The sequence below is a fragment of the Delphinus delphis genome, chromosome 15 (genome assembly GCF_949987515.2).
Source record: "Delphinus delphis chromosome 15, mDelDel1.2, whole genome shotgun sequence".
NCBI classification, from domain to species: Eukaryota; Metazoa; Chordata; class Mammalia; order Artiodactyla; family Delphinidae; genus Delphinus; species Delphinus delphis.
This window is the reverse complement of record NC_082697.1, coordinates 67,407,766-67,419,231: the sequence shown is the minus strand read 5'-3', so window position 1 is coordinate 67,419,231 and position 11,466 is coordinate 67,407,766. Positions and strand designations below refer to the sequence as shown.

Below are 11,466 nucleotides of genomic sequence, written 5' to 3'. Positions count from 1 at the left end.
GGCAGAATGACTTCCAACTTTTTGCCTGACGAATTGCATAGATAGAGGCACCAGTAGTTGACATTTGGAGAAGATAAACAGATTTGGAGAGGGAAGAGACCAAGTCCAGTTTTGAATATAGAGACTTTTGAGGTGTTTGAAGGGTACCGAGGTAGGTATGTTTAGAAGGCAATTGAAAATGTGGATCTGGAGCTCACAGAAAGTTATATAAAGATGGACGATGAGAGAATTCCCTGGGAATCCAGTGGTTAGGACTCCATGCTCTCACCGCCAAGGGCCCAGCTTTGATCCCTGGTCAGGGAACTAGATCCCACAAGCTGTGCCACGTGGCCAAAAATAAAAGAAGATGGAGAATAAGAATTGTAAATAAGAAGGGGACCATGTCCACTGTGGGCAAGAACAAGACACCCCAGGGTATAACGTAGAGTGAGAAGAGGACTAAGGGGAAAACCATAGAGAATTGCCATTTGGAGAGGAAAAATGGAGGAAAGAAAGCCAGCAGAGAAGATGGAGAAGGAAAAAACAAGCAGGGAAGTGAGAGCAAAACTAGGGCCTAGCTGTGAGACCACCAGACATCTTAAGGAGAATTCTGATTCACAGGAAATGAAATTGAATATTTTTTCCCCAAGTCAAAAGAGCTTTTATTCATTTTTAAAATATTACATGTGAACCTGGCCCCTTGTGGTCTCTGTAACTGGATCACTCAGATCTTATTCATCAGCCCGCTGAACTGTTCCTTTCTCAGAAACACAGATACCATCCACAAATGTTCTGATATCCTTGTTTTTAACTGTTGTGGCTTTTGCTGAATCAAGGCAGCTGAATTTGACACAAGTTCAATGTCGTTTCCTTCAAGAATCAACTCATCTTTCTGGGCTTGAGATACTGAACAAGCAACACCTGGCCTCATCCGAGCCCTGCGGATGTATTTTTCACCCCCAAAAATTTCGGATTTCCACAAGAGAACCATTCTCCTGAATAACGACGTTGATGGGGAAGTGAGCATACACAGACCTCATCTGGTAACGGAAGCCCAGTGTAACACCCTTGATCATGTTCTGTACATGACTACAGATAGTGCGAACAGTGGCCAGTTCCTTTCTATTCCCCCACCATTTGTCAACCCGGAGCCTCTTCTTTTTCTTCCCAAGGAGACTGAGTTCTACACTGATGTGATTGAAGTCCCTCCGCAGGGTGCCTCTGGGGCCCTTCACAATAACGGTGCGTCCCTTCAGAGTAATGTCGACATTTTCTGGAATGTCGACAGTCTGACTGCTGAGAATGGTCTTCATTCTCGCAGTAGATGTGGCGAAGAGCTGAAATTGAATTTTAAAGGCATGAAAACATAACCTCACTCATAATGAAGACATGTACAATAAAACAATGAAGAGGTAGCATTTTTTAAAAAATCTACCAGACTGGCAAGAATGGAAAAGCTTAACACAGTGTTTGAGAGGATGTGGGGAAATAGACACTTTAAAATAGTAAAGATATACACTTTTTGGCTTAGTGATTCCATTTCTAGGAACCCACTGGATGGATATGCTTATACATGGGTACAGAGAGGTTTGTACGAGGATATTCATTGCAGCATCATTTGTTGTAGCAAAGGGTTGGAAACAACCTAAACGTCCATCAATAGAGGACTTGCCAAATTAATAATGACATCATTTCAGTGGAATATATGCATTTCAGTGGAATATATGGAGTTATTAAAACAAACAAGGGAGATCAATAAGTACTAATTTGGAACCACAGCTAAGATATCTGAAGTGAAAAACATCAGAAGGACAATAGAACAGGATATGCTATCATTTATGTAAAAATGGATAAGGCTGGCTTCGGAGCCAGACTGCCTTGGTTTAATTCCCAGCCCCACCGCTGTCTAGCTATGTAACTGGGGGAAAAGCTACCTGTGCTTCAGTTTCCTCAGCCGTCATCTTCACAGGGTTATCAGAGATGTGAAGATTTACTTTTCCCTTTTGTACTTTTTGAATTTTTTTTTTTTTTTGGCCGTGTCGTGCAGCATGCGGGGATCTTAGTTCCCCGACCAGGGACTGAACCCACGCCCCTGCAATGCAAGTGCAGTCTTAACCTCTGGGCCACCAGGGAAGTCCCTGAATTATTTTTAAACCATGGCATGTGTAACCCTAATTTTCATTTAATTAAAAATTTTAAACAAAGAAGGTATATGAGTAGCAACTAAGCATGTGGAAAAGATGCTAAATTCATTAGTCATTAGGGAAATGCACTTTAAACCACAATGAGACACCACTGCAAGTCTATTCATATGGCTAGAATTATAAAGACCAACAATACCAAGCGCACCACCCCAAGCCTGTATTGCTTTGACAGCTCATTCACATCAAAGAAAATGTGATCCTCCCTTCCCAGTGTACAACTCACCAAGGGATTCATTCTGATTGGTCCTGCCTGGGTCACATGTCTGGCTCTGAACCAATCACTGTGGGGCTGTGAATCACCTTAAAGTGTTGGCGAAGATGTGTAGCAATTGAAACCTTCATAGGCTGCTGGTGGGAATGTGAAATGGTACAGACACCTTGAGAAACACATGGGCATTTTCTTACAAAGTTAAACATAACATCTACACAGTAACTCAGAATTCCACTCTTAGGGATTTACCAAAGAAATATGAAATTTTATGTTCACAGAAAGACTTGACTTGAATGTTCTTAACCGCTTTATTCAAAATAGCCCCAAACTGGAAACACCCCAAAAGTCCATCAGCTTGGGAATGGGTAAACAAAATGTGGCATATCCGTACAAAGGAGTAAAAAGGAATGAGCTAATACTTGCAGCAGCATTGATGAATCTTAAAAAATCCAGAAACAAAACCCCAAATACTGTATGATTCCACTTATATAAAATTCAAGAGAAGGCAAAACTATAGTAATGAAAAGCAGATTAGTGGTTGCCAGTGATGGGGGCTGGGGAGGAACTGACAAGAGAGGCACAAGGGGACTTTTTGGAGTGATGGAAATATTCTATGTTATGATTGTGGTGGTGGTTACATGACTGACTGTATGTTTGTCAAAACTCAAATACATAAGATTGTGAATTCTATAAACAAAGTTGGATTTAAAAAAAAAGACTCAGTCTAACAACAACAATTTTTTCTTTTTAAAGGATGACCTCGTCTGTAATGTTCAATGACAGGAAGAAATTAAATAGGATGAGGATGCGAAGGGATCGTTTGAATGGCTACTTACGTGCCAGGCTTTGCATCTTGGCTGGGGAGGGATGAAGTTGGACCCCATATTGTCAGGAGTCAATGGGGAGGGAAGAAGTGGAGGTAGTCATCGAGGACATCTTCCAATAAATTCATCTGCACATAGATACCAAATAAACATGACTCAACCTTTCTGGTTACGAAAGAAATACAGATTAAAACAATATCACTATGGCCCATCTGATTGGTATAGTCTGATAGCCTGGGTGGGCCTGGGTGTAGGAAGTGGTGTATAATCTTTGGAAAAAGCAATTCGAAATAAAAAACCCTGCCCCCTCTCCCCACAAATGTCAAGACTTTGACCTGGCCACTCCACTAACAATTTATCTTAAGGAAATAACTGGACAGCTGGACAAGGGAGGAGGCATACAGTTGTTAAATCAAAGTGTTCTTTATAATGTAAAGCAGTGGAAACAACCTAAGTATCCAGTAATGGGGGTTGACTGAGTAAACCAATGGTTTATTCATCCCAGAATTTGCTTTCAGCCTTTGACATTTTTTGATGTACATAATAACTTGGGAGAGGAAGGAATTGGGTGAGGAGGAAATGGGGATGGCAGGGAGATTTATATTTTTGCTAAATACCCTTTCCTACCTTTTGAATTTGGGACCATGTGAATCTACTGACTATCAAAAAGTTAAAATAAAAATTTTAATACAATAAGAATTATATCTGGAGCTATAATTACTAAACACGGAAGGCCATTTACAATATAGTGTTTAGCGGGAAAAGCGCATTGCAGGGCAGGGTGAGCATATTTTTGTAAAAAAATTGATTTATATGGTAAAGCATTGCAGGAGGAGCAACAAAACGTTAGCTGTAGTTGTGTCTGGATGGTGGCTTTTGGTGACCATGATTTTTTTCTCTTTTTATATTTATATTTTCTAATTATTAAAAGAATGATTAATTGTAGGCCTTGTCTAATTAAAAATATACACTTTTTGGACATTAGCGGGAAAACTGGTGAAATCAGAAAGTCTGTAGTTTAGGTCATAGTATTGCACCAACATCAGTTTCCTAGTTTTGACCAACATGCCGCAGTTCTCTAAGATGTTCGCATGAGGTGAAGCTGGACGAAGGATATATGGGAACTCTTTGTACTATTTTTGTGGCTCATTTGTAAACCTAAAATAATTTCAAAATAAAAAAGCTTTTACAAAGTTTTAAAAATAAGTTTAATGACCTAAAAATATCACTTTTTCTATCATGATAGCGTTGTAGAATGTAGTTAGACATGACCAAAAACAAAGCTTGATCGTGAAAGGAAGAGGAAGGTAGGCTATCAGGAGAGTGGGATTTTAGGACAGGAGAGATTTCACAGGCAGAGGAGGGCCCAGGAGGCTGGCAGAGGCTGAAGGGGAGCATGGAGGGGAGCTGTAATTGAACAAGGTGGCTGACGAAGGCCGGTGGGACCTTCGGAGGAGGTGCCTCTTTCTCAAAGACTGAAGGGAAAAGAAAAAAGACGAGGGGATATAACTAAAGTTTATTGGCAGGAGAGTTTATGTCAGCCCACCTGGGGAGGTGGGTTTCTCTGGGAGATAAGGGCCAGCTTACCTGTTGAAGGTGGGGGTGATGGGGAAAGCGTGGAGCTTGTGGATGGGTGATAGATGAGGTCTGGAAGCCAAAATGCCTCATACAACCAAATGACCGTGAGACTGCGGTATTTCCCAAGTGTCCCAGGAGAGTCACTTGGAATGCGTTAGAATCACAGGGTCTCTGTGCCTCCAACCCAAACCAGGGAAGAGACTTGAAGACCTTTATACTTAACAAGTACCCCCAGGTGGTTCTTCCCTGGAGCGAAGTAGGAGGAACACTGAAGTATTGCTAAGGTCTGGCTGCTCAAAGTGTGCTCTGAGGACTGGCAGCATCGGTCTCACCTGAGAGCTGGTTCGAGCAGCACGCCTTACTTCACACCTGAGAAATCAGCTTCTGCATTTTAAATTTGATCTCCAAGTGAATCATACGCACATCAAAATTTGAGAAGCGTTATGCTAAGTAACAACTGTTACCATAAATATATATAATTGGCATAAAAACATGGCTGTCCCCACTGGAGAGCCCACTAGTAGGAAGAGAGAACCTCCCATTTGGACTGACCAGGGTCGTGAGGCTGGAAGATGAAGAGGGTGGTGAAGGGGTGGTTGCAATGTTTGAACATGGGGTCTAGGATGGAAGGAAGACAAGGAACAGGGCTGGTGAGCTGAGTGGCTAGGGAAGTCTGAGGGAGTCTGGAGAATCGGATTGGATCAAGAAGCAGGGGTGGAGGGAGTACAGAGTAGGAAAGGTGGAGGGATGAGGGGTATGTTTATATCCACGGTGTAGCCTTGGGAGTGGGTGGCTACAGAGGAATGGAGATGAAGCTATCTGAGTGAGGGAACTCGAGGAATTGTGAGGTCTTCCGGTTGAGTGGGTCATTCACAGTTCAAGTTCAATTTGCTCAGGTGAGGATCTGTGCTAGTTTGCTCAGCCACCATTCTTTGGAGATCCGCGTGATTTGGAGGCTGGCAGGGAACAGTGGATAGCCAGCCTCATTGTCTCGCCAAAGCTCCCTTTGTTTTTCTTCTCGTTCTCGTGTTCTTACTTGTATCACTGTCATGTTGCTGGGTTGGGGTATCCTCCGAGCTTGACTGAGTTCCCTCACACGTGAAAGAGTAACCCAGAGCACCTACGGAGAAAGACTGTTATGGTGGGATAATGGCTGGTCTCTATTTTCTCTGTGCTTTTCTGCAACTTTCTAATTTTCTACCGTGTGTAATGGGTTCCTATTGCTTGTGCTGAACCATTCTTCCTTCTTGTGATAGCAGCACCGTAGCGGCTCCTGAGCAACCACCCCTTACCCCACCCTCTTTCAGTGTAGTTTCTGGGGTGAGGATGCTCCCCTAATACAGAAGTAAGTACACAGGGAGTTCCCTGGTGGCCTAGTGTTTAGGATTCCGGGCTTACACTGCCATGGCCTGGGTTCAATCCTTGGTCGGGGAACTGAGATCCCACAAGCTGCGCAGAGTGGGGAATAAACAAAAAAGAAAGAAAGAAGTACACAATCCAGGCCCGGACAATCACAGTGTTTCACCTCTTTGGCTGCAGTGATTGGTTCAAGAAAAAGTCTCAAGTATGTCCAATGCAAAACCATTAAATAATTTTTTTTTTTGGAATAGTTGTAAGAGAGAAGCTCTCTTCCTTTTGGGGGTGTGAAAGATGGGACACATGTCTGGGGCTTCCACTCTGTAGCGGGGAGTGTGTCTGAGAATAGAGCTAACGTGAAGGAGAGCACAGAGGAGAGGCAGGAAGTGAGAGTTCTGATCTTATCATTCGAGTTTCTGGATCCAACCATACCTGAAGCTAGTGACGCATTTCCAATGATATGAGCCAACATTTTCTTAATCCAGTGTGAGTTAGGTTTTTGGCACTTGCGACAAGATTCCTAACACAAGATTTATTACTTTTGTACAAATACAAATTTGTATTTTTGATAATGTTTTTTAAAAAACACAAAAGACAACTGTCAGATTCCTGAGTACATGTAGTTAGTCAACTAGCAGAGCTGTTAAACAGAATTTGTCAAACAAACACCTGCAGATCTGGCCCGGGATGTGAGCAGACATGGCTGGGAAGATTGCTCCAGGAGTGCTCCTGGAGGCGGGGGAGGAGCTGTGAACAGTCAGCTCATTCCACCTCCTCCCCTGGCTCCTCCCAGCTCCAGCTGGGCACAATGGATGAATGCAGCCCTCAGCCTGCAGTTAGAGCATGTGTCTCAGGAATCCTGCGGAGGCACGGGGCTGGTCCTGCCTCTGGAAAGAAGGAGCTGGAACAGTTCTGGCTTGCTGGGAGGCGGCTGTGGCTGCCTAGGCCAGACCTGGGCCTGGTGGGGACCTTCCCAGGTCACCCACCCTGGCGGATACCCCGCCGGCCATCTCCGGGGCTGCCTTAGTGGAGGAGGGAGGGGACAGAGCCACAGAGATATTTGCCCCTTGGAGGCATTTCCTGGAACACCGCGTTGCTTTTAGGATGTTATAAACATCCATGCAATACCTCTGTTACTGCCTACTCATCATTCTCTTTGTTTTCTGAGTTTTAAAAAATTCTGTAAAATCATGCACTATAGAGGTGTGCATAGAACGTGTATGTGGTTTTAAAATACAGGAGAGCAAACACCCACGTTTGTACTCCCGATGAAGAGGAGATCACTGACAGCCAGTTCTCCACATGGAGACCTCTGACCGCCCCCACTCCCACGACCCCTCCAGAAATTTCCGTTATCCTGACTTCTGTGGTCAGTGCATCCTGCTTTTCTTTCTAGTTCACTTAGCATTTTTCTTTAAGTCAACTCACTCTTATTTTTTTATCTATTTTTTTATTTTTTATAAACTTATTTGGTTTTTTTTTTTTTTGGCTGCGTTGGTTATTCGTTGCTGCGCGCAGGCTTTCTCTAGTTGTGAGCGGGGGTTACTCTTCGTTGTGGTGCACGGGCTGCTTATTGCGGTGGCTTCTCTTGTTGCGGAGCATGGGCTCTAGGCATGCGGGCTTCAGTAGTTGTGGCTTGTGGGCTCTAGAGCACAGGTTCAGTAGCTGTGGTGCACGGGCTTAGTTACTCCGCGGCATGTGGGATTTTCCCAGGCCAGGGCTTGAACCCGTGTCCCCTACATTGGCAGGCAGATTCCTAACCACTGCGCTACCAGGGAAGCCCAACTCACTCTTTTAATTCAAATGATTTTTTTGACTTTTTTTATTGAGGTAAAATTCACATAACTTAAAATTTTAAAGTGTACAGTTTAGTGGCACTCAGTACAGTTCCAAAACTTTCATCACCCCCAAAGGAAACCCTGTACCCACTGAGCAGTCACTCCCCACTCTTCCCTCCCACTCCTCCCAGCAACTACTAACCTACTTTGCCTCGTGGATTTACTTATCCTATTTCATATAAATGGAATCACACGATGCGTGGCCTTTGTGGCTGGCCTCTTTCACTGAACATAGTGGTTTTGAGGTCCATCCGTGTTGTAGATGTATCAGTGCTTCCTTCCTTTTTATGTCTGACTACTATTCCGTGGCAAATAAATTTCTTTTAAAAGGAAACTGCTTCATTAGTCCTGACTTTTCCCTCTGTCCAGAAAGTTATTTTCCCGGATATGTCTGCATGAATGACTCCCTCAAGCTGTTCAGATAATACCCTTGCACAAAGGTCTCCCCTGACCACATAACACAGAGACTGGCCCCTCTGTCCGCCCCCAGACTCCCAGACCCTCTCTACCATGCTCTACATTTTTCTTCCTTCCATAGCACTTCTCACCCTCTGACATGCTATCCAAGGTACTCACTTCTTACGCAGATTGTTTCTGTGTCTGTCGCTCCCCCTGGGAGGGTGTGAGTTCCACAAGGGCAGGGAGCTTTGTCTGCTTGCCCCACACGTGCATCCCCAGCTGCTACAACAGTGTTTGGCAGCGAGTAAGCAGTTGTGGGAGGCTGGATAATGGACCTCCCAAGATGTGCACATCCTAATCCCTGGAACCTGTGAATGTTACCCCCTGTGGCACACAGAGCCTTTGCAGACATGATTAAGTTAGGAATCTTGAGATGGGGAGACTATCTTGGGTGGCCCTAAATATAATCACAAGTATCCTTATTTAAAAAAAAAAAAAAAGGCAGAGGGAGACTTGGTTGCAGCAGAAGTCAATGTGACAACTGAAGCAAGATGCTACTCTGCTGGCCCTGAACAGGAATGCAGTTTAGAAGCCAGAAGAGGCAAGAAGACGGATTCTCACCTAGAGCCTCTGGAGCGAGCACAGCCCTGCCAACACCTTGATTTTAGCTCCACAAGACTCCTTTCACAACTCTGGCCTCCAGAACGGTAAGGGAGTAAATTTCTGTGGTTCTAAGCCACTCACTTTGTGGTAGTTTGGTACAGCACCCACAGGACACTAACGCAGAGCTCAATAAACAGCTGTTAAATGAATAAACACTGTCCAACCAGTGACTAAGGGAAACACCGTTACTGCTTACAATAAGCAGAAGGTAACTGAGAAAACACAGACAGTGTAAACATAGTGATGCAGTTAAATTTGGCTTGATAGCTAGAAATCTACGGCCTCTGAGGCAGCTCTCTCTCTGTTAGAAAAGAGAGCTGAGCACCCGTTAGAGACTGTTAGAGACCTATGAGCCCCACGCTGGGAACTGACGTCTTTGCACGTTGAAGAATGGAATGGCGTTCTTGTCCTGTCAGTCAATGGTACTTAAAGCTCCAATTTGCTGGGGCAGGCGAGGGGCTCAAGGCGGACTTCAGAGAGATGGTGACATCTGTACCTGGTCTTGGAGGGTTAGTGGAGAAAGAGAGAGATCAGAGTGTGGCATTGTAATTAAGTTTGTGGGCCACCTAAAGTCACCACTGTAGGGTAGATCCTGTGACTTGACAAATGTGACTGAGGTGATGGGGGGGCCGCCAGAGGCATCTCAGCGGGATGTCTGTGATGGGCGGTCCTCGTGGAGACATCTCCCGGGCAGAGCCTGGAGCTGGGATGGGAGGGAGGAGAGCTGGGAGACTGGGAGAGTCGTGAGGATGGAGCCTCGTGCCGCTTCTACCTTTTGTCTCGGCTCCGTCTTGTGCGCCAGCTGCGTCTTAAATGTAGAGGTCTCGGGGTCCCATCATCAACTCTCTTCCTCTTTTCTTCCATGTGACCTCAAACCACCCTTGCCGACCCCCTCATGTCTCTCTCTGGCCCAGACCTCTCTCCTGAGTCTTCAACCCCAGGAGAGGTTGGGGTCTATCCGATATCACCCCTTGGGGTGCAGGCGCAGCAGGGACGTGTTGAGTTTGAGACACCTCTATCATCAGGGAGACGTTCTATGGGCTGTGCAATGCTTGGGGCTGGGACTCAGGGGCCCAGAAGGGAGATCAGAAGAGCGGTGAGGTTGGGAGCTCAGCTTGAGAAGAACAAGGGCATATCAAGGACAAACGTTTCCACAACCTGCACGTGGAGCCGTTGTCTCTTAGAGTCAGTAACTCCTGGCCGTGTGGCTACCTACCCAGGGCTCTGGGAATGAAGCAGTCCCCCCTGCCCCCGCCTCTGTCCCGGCACAAGAACACCTGAAGCCAGAGAACGCCAGAGGGGACCTCTTCAGGGCCACGTGGACTCGGCCTCTGGGGAAAAGCTTCCATCTGAAAGGCAGTTTGCACAGTGGTTAAGTGCACGAGCTCTGGGGCAGGCCTGTGTCCACCAGTTATTAGTGATTGGGGCCATGAGAATGGGACCCATAGGGATGGTGCCCTGTGCCTCCATTCCCTTACTTGTACGAATACCTGCGCTGTGAGAATTCCACAAACTGATGTGTGTGGAGTGCTCAGCAGATTCCCTGGCCAACTATAAGCGCTCAGTCAAATATTAGCCATTGTTATGATCGTGATTGTTTTGATTAGCTCCATAAACTTTCCCAAAATACCATCACTGTATGCAGTCCTACCCCAGTTTGGAGACAAAGAGGTAAGACACAATTCCTGCCCTCAAAGCATTCACTGTTTAATGAGACAGATAAATGGATAAAAAATTGTATTAGGGGATGGAAATTCTGTAAGAGAGAAAGCTCCAACTTCCTGGGCTAAGGGAGAGTACGGGAAGACTTTACAGAGGTGGTGATACCTGTACCTGGAAGGATGAGTGGAGGCGGAGAGAGGGCAGTATTTGGCATTACAGGTGCACGAGGTTGGGTGCTGGGCAGGAGGGAGATGGCTGAGCCGTGGCGTGTGCGCTGTACGCGGGGGGAGATATGGGCGACTGTTGCCTCAGATGCTTTTGGCCTCAGTTTTGACGAACATCAAAAGCTGAGCCTCGCTGCAAATGTTCCTGCCTGTGATGTCATGCTGAGGCGGGTCAATTCCATGAACGTGAGGGCCTGGCCTCCACCCCTCCTGCTTTGGGGAGGAGGAAGCTCTCTCCGGGCAACGCCCAGGCAGGCATCCATTGCAGGTTCCCTGGCGGCACTGGCTGCGGCCACCCCAGCCCAGCATGGACAGGAGCCAGGCTCTTGCCTTCGGCAACCTGATGCTTGCCTGCGTCAGCCCTGGCTTGAGCCCACTCCTCAGGGGAGCCAGGGGTCACGGTGACCGTCTCCCTGCTGGCTGCCATGCCTCCTAGCAGCGCCCCACCCGTGAGGGCCAGAGGAACCACCGCAGGGGGCAGAGACGGCTCTGGCAGCCACAGGTCTGAGGTTGGGTTGGACCAGGCAG

General features: G+C 46.2%; 1 pseudogene; it reads right to left on the bottom strand.

Moving 5' to 3' along the window:
• Positions 1-710: 710 nt before the first annotated feature.
• Positions 711-1,310, bottom strand: LOC132438800 (large ribosomal subunit protein uL6 pseudogene; annotated as a pseudogene).
• Between the last annotated feature and the right edge of the window lie 10,156 nt (positions 1,311-11,466).